The sequence below is a fragment of the Saccopteryx leptura genome, chromosome 1 (genome assembly GCF_036850995.1).
Source record: "Saccopteryx leptura isolate mSacLep1 chromosome 1, mSacLep1_pri_phased_curated, whole genome shotgun sequence".
In the NCBI taxonomy this organism is placed as follows: domain Eukaryota; kingdom Metazoa; phylum Chordata; class Mammalia; order Chiroptera; family Emballonuridae; genus Saccopteryx; species Saccopteryx leptura.
Window position 1 is genome coordinate 26,799,877 of NC_089503.1, and position 14,381 is coordinate 26,814,257.

Consider the following 14,381-nt stretch of genomic DNA (forward strand, 5'->3'; position numbering starts at 1 on the left):
TTGGTTAAAATATCTCAACAACAAGGATCCGTGTTTTAGTCATTTTTCATGTACTTGGCATATACCTGGAACATAGCAGATAATTCATTAAGTATTTGCTGAAATACTGAATAAACCAACAAAAGGATGATTTAAAAGAACACAAAATAAACGATAGCTAACCTGTGTAGCCTTATTATCTATTCAGATTTTTGAAGCACTTCAAATAGTTTTCTAGTTCCTGTCACTATTTTCAGGAACTCTACATTGGGAACCATATATCTAGGAAGTGATTTTCTTAAAAAATTTTCCATTGATTTGAGAGAGATGGAGAGAGACAGAGACAGAGGAAGGGAGAGAGAGAGAAGCATTAACTTGCTGTTTCACTTAGTTGTTCCATTTAGTTGTGCACTCGCTGGTTGCTTCTCGTACATTCCTGACTAGGGGTCAAACCCACGACCTCTGGTCTACCGGGTTGACGCTGTATCTACTGAGCTACCTGGCCAGGGCCTTTTATTTTATTTTTTAAAGACTTTATTTATTCATTTTAGAGAGGAGGGAGGGAGGGAGGGAGAGAGAAAGAGAGAGAGAGAGAGAGAGAGAGAGAGAGAGAAGGGGGAGGAGCATGAAGCATCAACTCCCATATGTGCCTTGACCAGGCAAGCCCAGGGCTTCGAACCGGCAACCTCAGTGTTCCAGGTCGACACTTTATCCACTGGGCCACCACAGGTCCATCTGATTTTTTATTGTTTTAAAAGTTATTCTACTTGATCTTTGTTTGAGTTCATGACATTCCTCTACTCCTGCTCCCTAAATTATTTTATGCTGCATCTTTAGTCCATACTTATCTACACAAAAATTATTTCCTTCTTAATTATTTATTGTTTTAGAATTTACCCCTTGTAATAAGCACAGACATCCTGGAAGTGATCCCATTTGGCACCATGACAAATGTTCACATTGCCCAGGGGCTCCCTTCCTCGTGTCTGAGCGATGTCTGTGTGCCTGGGGCTTCTGGGAATTTCCTGCTCCCTCTGCCATGTCTGGGTCCACACTGTCCCCAATGCGGCATGCAGTTCCTAAGGCTGAGCCTATGGTCTGTGGTTCCCCGTCAGGAAACAGATGTAAACTCTGTCCTCTCTCTTTCTAAAGCCAGCTTGTCTCCATGACTTCTATCCATCACAGCCTTCTTAAAGTAAGATTACTCACCCCACCACCAAAATAACCAGAAAAATAATGTCAAATAATGTAGTATTATCATTCAGATTACAAATTAGAAACATGCTCTACTGTTATGAGCATTACATAAAAAAAAGTCTAAAAGGTGAAAACAGTTGCCAGCGTCAAGCCTGAAGTCTGAACTCCCTGTCCCCTGTGCCTGTAACGCTGCTGTGCCCATTTCCGCTTGGCTGGCTCCTTTGTTCAGTCAGGTTTCAGCTCAAAAGTGACCTCTGCAACCCTTCTTTGAACATCTTTATCTATCTATCTATCTGTCATCTATCTATCTATCTATCTATCTATCTATCTATCTATCTATCTATCTATCTATCTGTCATCTATCTATCTAATCTAGCATACCTTCTTCTCCCAGGCCCCTCTGTCAAATCACTGTTTCATTTCCTTTCTGACACTGCTATCTGAAATTATTTTGTTCATTTAGTGGTTTACCTTTTTTCCTCTCAATCTCTTCCCACTAGAATTAAATCCCCACCAGAGAACGATCTCATCTCTCTTGGTCAGTCTGTATCCTCAGCAACAAGAGCTGGGCCTGGCTCAATGTAGCTGCTTAATAAACACTTGCGGAAAACGAGTGAGAAGAAAGCGGCGGTGTGCACTCACTCAGCATGCTGCCGGCCTCTGCCCGAGTGTCCTTCTGGGAGTGCGAACAAGGACGGGGTTGACGGCCGCCGTGAAACTTAGAGGCGGAGCGGCTGTGTGGAGAGGCTGTGTAGGGTTATGAAAAGAGCCGCAGTCCTGGTCCTGTCATTACAAGATGTACAGGAACTGGCACATATCCCTTAATCTCTCTGAGCTTCAGTTCTGTCATCTGTATAGTAAATTGTTTCAGAGAATCAGTGTAACAATTAAGTGAGACAGTGATGGCAGAAAGTAAATTAGTTCCCCTCTGCCTGTCCCTTAAGGCTGTAAAAACAGGAAGCAGTCCTGAAGCCCTGGGAAAACGGTCCAATGCTTTCCCTATTCTAACCGTCACCTTAGCAACTGCAGTGATTCTTCACAGAGAGGTCTCAACATGCTGTGTCAGGGATTCATGCCCACAGAACAATTCTTAAGTCCCAAGTGTATTCTCAAGACACTGAGCATGAGTCTCCCTTGAAAGACTACTAGAGATCTATTCCTCGTGTCCCAATCTTTTTATTTTTATTTATTCAGTGAGAGGAGGGGAGGCAGAGACAGACTCCCACATATGCCCTGACCAGGATCCCTGGAAAGCCCACTAGGGGGCGATGCTCTGCCCATCTGGGGTGTTGCTCCATTGCTCAGCAACCGAGCTCTTCTTGGCACCTGAAGCAGAGGCCATGGAGCCATTCTCAGCACCTGGGGACAACTTGCTCTAATCAAGCCATGGCTTCAGGAGAGGAAGAGAGAGAGAGAGAGAGAGAGAGAGAGAGAGAGAGAAAGAGAGAGAGAGAGAGAAGCAAGAGGGGGAGGGGTGAAGCAGATAGGTGCTTCTCCTGTGTGCCCTGACTGGGAATCGAACTCAGGACATCCACATGCTGGGCTGATGCTCTACCACTGAGCCAACAGGTTAGGGCCTCGTGTCTCAATCTTATAACTTATGCTGGAGTTGGACTGATGGTTTTCCACAGAGGTATACTTGTAAATCCATTTAAATGCACATCATGTGCTGCTTTTAGTCTCATCGAAAGGAGAGCTTTCAAAGCCATGGAAAATCTGTTCCCAGGGTTCCTGGTAACCCTTTTGGTGCCACCACCCTTGACAGCTATTTGCCTATTTGAACACAATTAGTTCCTTAGACTCAGCTCATTCTATCTGTTCATTCACTCACTCAACAAGCATCAAGTGAGAGCCAACTGCATGCTGTCTTGTAGTAAGAGTCACCATACACTGGCAGTTATTACATATTCAACCCTGTGCCTAACCCCTTACGAGCCTCAGCTCATTCATCCTTATTTTACCCCACAGGCACTATGATTACCCCATTTTACAGACAAGAAAATTGAAGTTTATGCAAATCACCTAAGTGGGCAATCAATGGTGGGCCAGCACCCTTTATGACACCAAACCCCATTCTGTTAATCACTATATTCTAGCAAGTCAGTCTTGAACATGTACTCTGTGCTTATCAGGGTGCTAGATACTTTCATGAATTAAAAAGAAATAAGCCTAGGCTATGACCTTCCTCGCTGGGAGCTCTACTTACTCTTCTTTGCATTCTAAGCCCCCCCCCCCCCAACACCCACAGTGTCTGTGGAATGATGAGAATGTGGCTCCTGTACCCAAGGACAGAGCAGAGCCAAACAGACACGCTTGCACGAAAGGCCTTAATACAGCAACGTAAGAAGATCAGAGATAAAACTGTCCAGGGTCCAAAAAGTGTGAGTGATTACAGCCAAGGAGTGGGTTTAACTCTGCAACCGAACAGCGTAACGCAGAGTCTGCACTCGCCCAGGCCTCACAGACTCAAGTGTTCGTAGGTGCCAGGTGGAGAGCGTGAACGAGTGAAGTTAATTAACTGGGCCAGGTGGAAACTGGGAAGTTGAAAGTGCCCCCCACAGGGGCCAGCTGGGTAATGTCACGGGAAAATGTGGGTCCAGTACTGGAAGAACACTTGAATTTTCAAAAGGTAAAAAGAGAAATCTGCTTTTTTGATGTGAAATCTAATTTTTAAAGGCTGGTGAGTAAGTTACAAATTGAAGAAATGCACTATGAGCCAAGAAAACCCCACACCCTTAGGCCAGTTTCAGTGCGGGACCTGTCAGTTTGTGGTCTCCAGATTAGATTATATTTCACAATCTTTTTACCACCAAGGAACCCTATACACCCTCCACGGTACCCTTCAGAATTTGAAGCTCTGTGGAACAGAGAGCATTTGCAAATATTTGATTAGTTTTCTTGTATGAATTAAATAATAACTGACAAATGTGGTCACCACGGAGGGGGGACATTTAACATATATCTCTCCTTACTGAAGTTAAATGTAAAATTTCTCATTATAATTTTTTAAATATTAAAAATAGCTTGCTTATACACTTTTCCCCCCCATCTTCATAGATCCCCAATCAGACATTACTGGACAAAACACACGGGCTCTACAATCTGGTGGCAGTGAGGCATTGTGGGAAATGCGGGATTTGGAGTCAGACAGAACTAGGTTGAATCCTAGCTAGGATTCAATGCGGTGTGAGTGTTACAGCCAAGGGTTTAACTCTGCAAGCAAACAACATTACGCAGTCTGCACTCGCCCAGGCCTCCAGACTCAAGTGTTTGTAGGCTCCAGGCGGAGAACTCTTCTTTGCATTCCAGGCCCCCCCCAACACCCTTGACAGCTATTTGCCTATTTGAACACAATTAGTTTCCACAAATGATTTAGCTTCTACTACTCATTTGCAAGATGGAAAATAACTTGTGATCTGTGTTTTTCTCTCACTATCACCATCTAATGAAAACAAACAACCCAGATTTAATAGTATCACAATGATCACAATAGTTCCAGTTGAAATGAATAAAACAGAAGGTCCTTCCATGCACAGGAGCCATGCTGACGTGCACACTGATGGGGAGCACGCCCGCATCACCTTCCACTACACCTTTCATTCAGGAACTCCTGACTGCACGGGACTCGAGCTGAAGGACCAGGAATGTCATGTAGTATGAGTCTTGCCTAAAGCCATGCCCTGCCTTAGGTGAGCAGATGCCAGGGGTCTACGTCTTATTCCCTTGTGCTAAATGTCAAATAAAAAACTTTATCTTTTTTCTCACCTCTGCATAATTTGCTAATAACTGAACTTATCTGTCTAGTGCTTTACTATTCACAAAACCTTTCAACACACATTTATTATGTGTTCCTCACAAGTGCCCAGCGGGGCTGGTGAGGGACAAGTCGACCCCATTTTGTGAATCCACGAAGAGGCTCTAAAATTCTGGAACCGGTTCACAGCCACCATATTAGTAAGAGATGGGACCAATTCCAGTGATTCCAAATTCATGGTTTTTCTCATACACCCTGGCCTGTAAGAGGCCACACACAGCAAATGAGAAGCAGGGGTGCTGTTGGGAGCCATGTGCTGAATGAATGATCACTACTCTGCTTACCTGTGAAATGCTAGGTGAGTAAGAAATGGAACTTGTTTTGGGGTAGACACTAGATCTGGGCACCCGGGGGAGCTCTGCTGTCTAACTACTAAAGCTGTGCTAAGAAAAACTAATTTATCATCTTAGATTATACACTAGAGTTTGCCTTTGCAGGGCAGCATGGTGGAATATATAATTCAACTCTGCCTATCTTTCCCAATTTACCCTTCTGCCCTGCCCCCACCATGGAGAAAAGCACTATAAACAAGACTCCTCCCCCCACACCTTTTTTTTTTTTTTTTTTTACTGTAGCTGACTGGATGAGGTATGACACCTGGATCAAGGACAGCTAATTAACTGACATGAAATTGGCTGGGTTTTCTCTTGGGACTATGGTGAGGCAGTATTGAATCCCGCATCAGAAAGCTTCGATAGACTCCGGGGTCAAAGCGAGGCCAGGGCAAGCTGAAACGACAAGGGAAGAGGAGACACAGGAGGAAGCAGAGGAGGCTGCTCCGCAGGATGAAGAGGAACAGGAGCCTGAAGCAGGGAGGAGAAAGCCACAAGGAGAAGAGCGGAGACTGGGGGATCAATCTCCGAGGCTAACCAGTGCCCACTCCTATCTCCTCCAGGCACAGAGTGCCTCCTGAGTCTGGGGAGCAGTCTCCAAGGCTAACCAGTGCCCACTCCTATCTGCACCAGGCACAGAGTGCTTCCTGAGTCTGGGGAGCAATCTCCGAGGCTAACCAGTGCCCACTCCGATCTCCTTCAGGCACAGAGTGCCTCCTGAGTCTGAGGAGCAATCTCCGAGGCTAACCAGTGCCCACTCCTATCTGCACCAGGCACAGAGTGCCTCCTGAGTCTGAGGAGCAGTCTCCAAGGCTAACCAGTGCCCACTCCTATCTGCACCAGGCACAGAGTGCCTCCTGAGTCTGGGGAGCAATCGCCGAGGCTAACCAGTGCCCACTCCTATCTGCACCAGGCACAGAGTGCTTCCTGAGTCTGGGGAGCAGTCTCCGAGGCTAACCAGTGCCCACTCCTATCTGCACCAGGCACAGAGTGCTTCCTGAGTCTGGGGAGCAGTCTCCGAGGCTAACCAGTGCCCACTCCTATCTGCACCAGGCACAGAGTGCTTCCTGAGTCTGGGCGTGTACCAGTCAGTCCTCTCCAGAGCCCTGTGGTATCTGAACTAGTTGGGTGGATTTCTGTTCCTCACAATCAGTCTCTGACTAACACAATAAGACACAGGAGCCGCAGTTATAGCAAGACAACTGAAAGAGTAGAAGATGGTTTGTTTTTTAAAAAGAAACAAAACCCAGTAAATCTCTCTTTTCTTAGATTGCACAGAAAGAGAAGGAAAGAATGAGTGAATGAAACTCAAAGTTGAAAAGCCCTAGTTCATGGCAGTCTCATTATATGCCACGTTTATCTGCATTATATACATGTTCTTTGAGAACCAGAGGATAAATGTTGGCCAAGCTCTCTTCTTAACAAATAAAGCAAGATGCTGACAAAGGGCCTGAATAATAGAGTACACCTTTCACTTTGTGAACCATGGTCACAATCCCTTTGTACATAACAGCTCTTACTATTATGATGCCCATTCTCTAGCCTCCACCAATCAACTTACTGGGTATAGCTCTGTTCAGGTCACTGGTTTGAATGGGTCAGCATCTGTGAAAAAATCTCCCCTGATTTCCTAGGAAGAATCAGTCACTTTTTACTCTGCCTCCCACAATGAACACATTTCTCTCTGTGGGTTCCCATACTGGTATATTATAAAACTTTGCTCATGAGTGTCATTTCTCAATTGGACTACAAATGCCTTGACAGCAAGGTCCACAGCTCACTCTTTATCTCAGTTGCACCTGCACAGTGTCTGGCACACGTGCTGGTAGAATAAATCAATGCCTGTTAGTTTTGTCACATGGGAGAGGTCCGGGAAACAGTAAAAATTAAACAATTTTCTGTAATGAATCACCTGGGGTTATAACTATGCACACAAATTGGTTTAAGTATTTCAACAAAGTTAGCCTGTAATTTTAGTTTAAAATAAAAAGGTACGAGTGTCATGTTAAACTTTAAATACCTGCTAGTTAGAAAGTTGTACTTCAAAATAGTGCATGGGATATGGGGTAGGGGTGGGGATAGGAGGATTAACAACCCTCAAACTATTAAGGACAACTCTCATCTTTGTTGAGCTCATACTGCACGACAAATTTAATACTGAAAAGTCAAAGTAATCATTTAACCGAAATGACCATCTAAAAAAAGCATAAAGCCAGCATTTTACTGGAGTGATCAGAACGCTGGGCTATGGAGCTGGACTGAGTTTCCTGCAAGCAGACACTAATTGACAGTAACTCACCTTTGCAAACTACTTACAATGTGTGGCAAAAAAAATAGTCTCCTTTTTAACAGTAATTGCACCTCCCTACTGGGAAAGCTAAGAAAAGGAAAGAGCCATTAACAATTGTGACATGATGTCGAAAGGATTCTGATGAAAGTCAGGATGTCACTTATTCCCTGAATTCTGCAATTTCAAACAAGGAAAACAATGACTTAAAGAGATAGACTTCGATCAGGGTACTAATTTTGTTCACGGAAACCCAGTGAATAAAGCACAGTGCTGAGTGCGATACACTGTTGTCGGAGGCTACACTAGGAGCCTGTCTGCAGCTACCTCTCCTACTGAGTTTAAGTATTCTGAATCTCAGGGAAGAAGTGACTTAATTTACTCAGTCACTGAGGGAGAAGCTGAAACAAAGATGTATCTGAGTCCACTAGAGGCAATTTCTTCCTATTTTGTTATTGTATTAGAGAGCAATAGCTAGGATGGCCCATCTTGCCTAAACCAAGTGACTCAAGAAAGCAAAAAAGAAAAGAAAGATACAGCCACATGGTCTTTTCAGTGCAGGGATTGTTAACACATTAAACACGCCCAGTGGAGGAGAGGTTAATGACTGCCAGGCTCACACCAGGCAGACAAGTTACTCTTCCTCCCAAGGGAAGGAATGAGTAAAGGATAAAAGAGAGGCAAGCATGTCCTTGAGAAGGAGAAAGAGTTGGCAGAAGCCTCTAATTCCGTATGTGAGGATGGGAGAAAATAAGGCTTCTCCCCAAACAGAGTCCCAGGCTGACACTGTGAGGTTATCACAATGTGGATAAGCTGGGAGGGAATATGAAGATGTCAGGATACCAGAAGACGCTGAGGAAACATTGTACGCACGGCTACAGTAGTCCCGCACCGCAAGTCCCTATGTGTCACCAAGGACCCTGCTTTGGAGCTGAAAAATAAATTCTGTCTCTCTTTGGATTCACAACAAAGCCAAGGCGAAAGTAGGGCTATGAGTAAAAGCAAGGAGGAAAGACACATAGCCCCATGGCTGAGACAAATGCAAAATAGTCACTGTAACATCTTTCTTTCCAAACCAAACTTCCCTCCCAGCAGCACCGCTCCCAGGAGCCTGTGGTTTCCTAGGACAAAGACCTTGGTCTCTTACCACCATAGAGGGACAGAGCTGATGGAGAAATAGAACCTTTCAAGGAGTTTACTTCTTTCTTCCCAGGCGTCAGCCCTATCACTCAAAGGCTGGGAGGAAGAGAAACACCTCCCAGGCAGATTGTTTTAAAAGAAGAAAGTGGAAATGGTCAGACCACAGTAGGAAAAGTAGGAGTCAGTACAAAAAGCCTGTGTATTTGGGTAACTACCACAGAAGGGCACACTGAGACCCACACCCTGTTTTTCCAGACAGCAGCCTGCACTACCTCTGGCTCAGGAAGGTTGTTCTTCTCCAGTCCCATCGTGCGCAGGTGCACAAGTCTGAAGCTGAGAAGGCGGCCACTGTCATGAAGGTGTTTCTGTAGCCATTGCTTGCCCAGGACAGGGAAGGAGAGAGCACTGGCCACATCTCTCCAGGGATTAGGCTACAGCCTGAAGAGCATAGCTTCTCTCCTAAAGCTCCTCTTGCTGCATCTCTGCCCCTCTGGAGAACTCAAATAGAACAGACGGCACGTGTGTAGCTTTAAATGAAAATAGCAAAGAAACTAGCTTTGACTAGTTAGATTAAAACTTCCCTTTAGAACAGATGTGCATGAGAGAACTTTCATTTATTTAATATGTATTCACTAAATATTTAAATTTTATCTAATTACTTATTTCAGTGCCACCTATGATGGTGATTTGAAGAAGGCAGAAGAGAGAGGTGGCTAACAACACCGACTCTGTAGCCGGATGGTGTTGATTCAGACCCTGGATCTGTACCATTTACTGGCTGTGTGACCATGGGCCAATTATTCAATCTTTCCACTTTTTAATTTTCCTCATCGTGAAAATGGAGTGAACTGCCTCCAGACCTATGAGGCGGCCCTCGGTCAGTTAGCTATTCTGGCCAAGACCATTATTCTCTAAGGAATGGCCAAGGATCATGCGTCGCAGTCGGTCCTTTTGCAAGTCTGGAACATGGCCGAGTACGGCTCAGGTATCTAGTTAGTGAGCAGGATGACTACGGGCTACTGAGAGAGAAGGAACAAGCCGACACAGATGTCGCCACTGAGAAGCTCCAGGCTGCTGGCATGAGACAGCGTACACACGATTATAAAGTAAAGAAAAAAGTGCTAAGTCCAAAGCTGAACTGTAAAGCCTAGGGGATCAAATAAGGGTTCATGGGAGATGAGGGAACGAAGTCGGACTTGAAGGAAGGGTGGGGTGTGAGGTGGAGAAGCAGCAGGAGTCCACACACAGTAACAGCTCCTCCTCTCACCCTGCCCTCCCCGCAACCAGGGAGAAGAGGGAGCCCCAGTTCAGGCTCTTAGAACAGTCTAGTCCTCCCCTTCACGAAGAAACCATCTCCTCGTCCGTCTTTAGTGTGAACACCTACAGTTGACTTGTTTGGTAAGGAACTTCATTGCTGTAGGATCCATGCTACAAGTGACAACTCAATTTACAGCAGCTAGACCTTCCACTGCTTTACCTGTCAGTTTCCATTGGTAAGGTAACCAATCATCCTCCTTTAGGGAGGACAGTCCTTCTTTTGTAAGTTCCGTCCTCCCTCAAAAACTGTCCTCCTACACGTCCTCCTTTTTGATATTGGAAGACTAATCTGTAAATGTCCGTATGCGACCGATGCAGTCGATCCATTCCGTGTGATGTGACGTATTTGTATCTAAATGAGTACTTTTTTCTTACAATTATTATTAAAAATTAAGAGGCATGTAAGCATAATTACAATATGAAATATTACAAATGTTTTTATTATGCATTTATCATATTATAGTGTATTATTGTTGCAATGAATAAAATGTTGCTTTTATTTACAATATTGTTTTCTTCAATTTATTTTTGTCCCCCTTTTTATTGTAAAAAAGTTGGTCACCTTACTATTGGGAAAGAAATGTTTTAGAATGACGAGCGCCTACACTGAAGATAAGAGAAGATAAGAAAGACGGCTCCTCAGACGAGGTTTGGGGAGAAGGAGGCTGGGACTGCTAAGCCAGCCCGGAGGCTGCAGGGCCAGGGGCAGGAGAGCAGAGAACACGCCTCTCTGGAAGGAGTCGCGCTCCCTGAGGGACACACAGTGTAAGGCAGGAGGGCCGGTCAGCACGGCAGTTGCACAGGGTGAGGCTTTCTCAGTCCAAACAGCTTTAAAGCTAGATCTGCTTTTTTGTAATGACAGTGTTATTCATTCACTTACACACAATTTGGCATGTTCTGAGAAACAAGACTGAGAATAATCAAGAAAAGGCTTTCCCATCATGGGGTAGCCCTGCCTAAGTGAACTGCCCCTAGATACTTGAGTATTAGCTGGTTCTTAGCAGACATTATGGATGCACAAGCATTACGTCACAGTCATTTGGGAATCACATGGCTGGGGCAAGTTGTTTCTTTAGGCCAGGCTCGAAGGGTGAAGGAAAGGACCGAGGCTGATGGTTCTAACGCTGCCAGAGCAGAGCCTCTGCCAAGCTTTAGGGGTATACAGATGCAGAGACATGCCAGAAATGGATGTGTGTGATTCCCTACCAGCGCTGCCCTTGAGGGACCAGGCTCCGAAAGACACGTGCAAGCTTTCTCCTCCAGGTCCGTCAGCACCTCACTGTTTTCACAGAACTCACAAACATTGGCTATTTAATCCCCTCTGCCCCCTGCCTCCAATTCTATGACCCTGTTATCCCTATTTTGTGGAGTTTTGTGGATAACAAAAGCAGACTCCCAACAAACTGGCTGACTGTAAATGTGCAAGGTGACAAACTGAGAATGAGATCTAAGCTTTTCCTATTCCAAACCGGGGGGTCTCTCCACAATTTCAACAACGGAATTTTCATAGCTACTTATTTATTTTTTAAAAATGTAGCCAATAATGATCCAGGCATTAAAAATACAGTGTTGTAAAGGCCAGCTTTTGCCCTCATGATGAGCACTTATTTTCTAGTGGGGAAGAAAGAAAATAAACTAAATTATTATACATCTTTATGTAGTGACAAGTGTACGCAGATAACCAAAGTAGGGTAAGAAAGGAAGGTCTCAAGGGCTAATGTTTCAGCAGAGGCCCGGAAAAAGGGAATGAGAGCCGTGTGAAGATCTGGACGTAGGCATTCAGGCAGGAGGGGCCACAGGCACAAAGGCCCGGACGCAGAAGAACGTGGCGCCTGTGTGAAGAGGAGTAAGGATGCAATGTGGCTGAAGGGAGCAGGGAGTGAGTAGCAGGTGCGAGGACGGAGAGGCAGATGGGAGATGCGACTTATATGCCTTTGTAGACCCCCATCTGTGCAGGTTATCCTGCAGCAAATTCTAGACATGATGTATCTCACACTGGAGCATTCTAGATGGAAGAATTCTCCTAAAAGATCTCTTTAGTGTTTATGCAAACAAGGAAATAGGAGCAGGGGTGGAGGGGGTAGGATGAGGGAGAGTGGCAACAGGGGAAAGCCATGAGATGCCTGGAGCACTTCCGTGGCGTGACCAGGATAGTGCGGTGGTGGTGGTGGTTTCTTGGATCCGATATATATGCGGGGGTCAATCTGACAGCATGTGCTGATCAACTGGATACGGAATGTGAAGAAGAGATATGCTGAGGTTGACTCCTAGGTTACTGGTCTGAGACACGACGATGCCATTGACTGAGAAGAAGTCATCGGTCAGAAGCATGTTGAAGAGGGCAGAGAAAACAAGAATTCTGCTTTGAACAAAAGCAGCTATGACAGCAAAGGTACTGGATGTAGAACGAGAAGGACACAACATTCTGACTCTTGCCACTTCCAGTTCCAGCTGGGCAACCTTGGATAAGTCACTTACTCCCATTCAATTTCCTCATCAACGTAATATGGGGACAGCAAAACTTCCTCTCTGGTTTGTTAAAAATAAAGGAATGAGATATCTGTGTGTACCCTGTAAATTGTAAAGGAGGTGAATCAAGGTCAATTTTCTGTTTCTTTTCTTATTTCTGTTTAAATGACTTACATATGAACCTCAGGTTGTAAATACAATTATATCCTAACAAATACCATTACAAAGAGACTTGTGACTTTACATCATCCAATCCTACTTTACTCTTGTGCTTTATACTTTTGAAGGGTCTAGGGCATCATTCACATTTCTTACTTGCATTTCTTACATACCATCATTCATATATGTTATTTTACTTGGTTCCTGATAGAGACAGAGTGGGTGTTACTGCCCCTAGACGACTGATGAGAAGACTGAGGGACAGTTTCTATTGAAGGCCTGACATCACGGAGCTACTCAACGCCTTTATCATACAATTGTACTTGTGGAACTGTAAGAGATGGGAAAATGAGCAGCATTTGCCAAACTTATTGGACCATGGAACCCTAGTTTAGGAAAGTAAATCAACAACTCTAATAACTAGTGTTCATCTAAGATACCTGGGTAGCCCTGCATTGGGGGATTTCCATTCATAAATGCACATGTTATGCATCCTCTTAGTAGGCTATTGAATCTTTAAGCTTGCACGAATTGAGCTGACAAAGAACAGGTGTATGCCCTTGAACTGTGGAGGAGAGATCAATCACTATATAGTAAGCACCATGAAAACAAGGACTGTCTTTGGTTTTGAGTTCTACTATAACTCTGCCTGGCATATAGTAGACACTTGATAAAATTTGTTAAATAAAGCTTTAAAGCAATGGAACTTGCAGAAATGATGTTATAATGATTTCAGAATGAGTGGCCACACTGTTTTTCTGTATTCAATGGCTTAAATTTCTGTATCTAGACTTCTAGACAGTGCAATTTATTTTCTTAGAACAAAAGAAAGAATTATTCCAACAGCCTTTTGCACCATGACCCTGCTTTTGGTTGATGAACAGCACATTAATGAGATCTCCTTAAAATAATTCCACCTCTATTATGCAGGCAAAATTACATTTTCCAGTGTAATTATTATGTCAGTTGAGCTCCTAGATTTTGATATTAATTGTTTCACTTGCAAAGGCAACATCAACATATTAGTTTGTCAAAACTGAAAAACTGAGGGGAAGCTCGTAGCTTTAAGTAGTGATTATCAAACTATATTTCTCTTTTATTCTATCTTCTGCTTATTTTTCTATCAGCCAGGACTGGGCAAGTTTCACTTCCTATAACAGGTTTAACTGCAGTGGTTGGCAAACTCATTAGTCAACAGAGCCAAATATCAACACTACAACGATTGAAATTTCTTTTGAGAGCCAAATTTTTTAAACTTAAACTATATAGGTAGGTACATTCCTTAGTGAGGTAGCGCCCGCACGTGGTATTTTGTGGAAGAGCCACAAAGAGCTGCATGTGGCTCGCGAGCCACACTTTGCCGATCAGGGAACTAGAGGAACTAATCGGTTTCTTTTAAAATGTGGTTTTAAATTACATACAACTTATACTCCTTAATTATTACTTGAGTCTCGAGAAAGTAAGCTCTTCTAGGGCCTATACCTTGAATGTTTTGTTGAAAACTGTGTTCCCAGCACCAATGACAATGCCTTAAACAGAGAATCACTGAATAAATGTTCTTTGCCCTCCTACTGAAATTCATAGTTTTAAAGTAAAATCTCTTTTCTCCCCACCAATTGTCCATTTCTCTCTCTCTCCCTCTGTCACACACACACACGTCTTGCTATATACTATGGCATTTCCCCAT

The 14,381-nt window shown here is 44.1% G+C and overlaps 1 protein-coding gene across 2 annotated transcripts in view; it reads right to left on the bottom strand.

Annotated features, from left to right (window-relative positions):
* TRIM44 (tripartite motif containing 44) overlaps positions 1-14,381 on the bottom strand; it is a 111,363-nt gene that overhangs the window by 28,424 nt on the left and 68,558 nt on the right. The gene's annotated exons all lie outside the window — the stretch shown is intronic.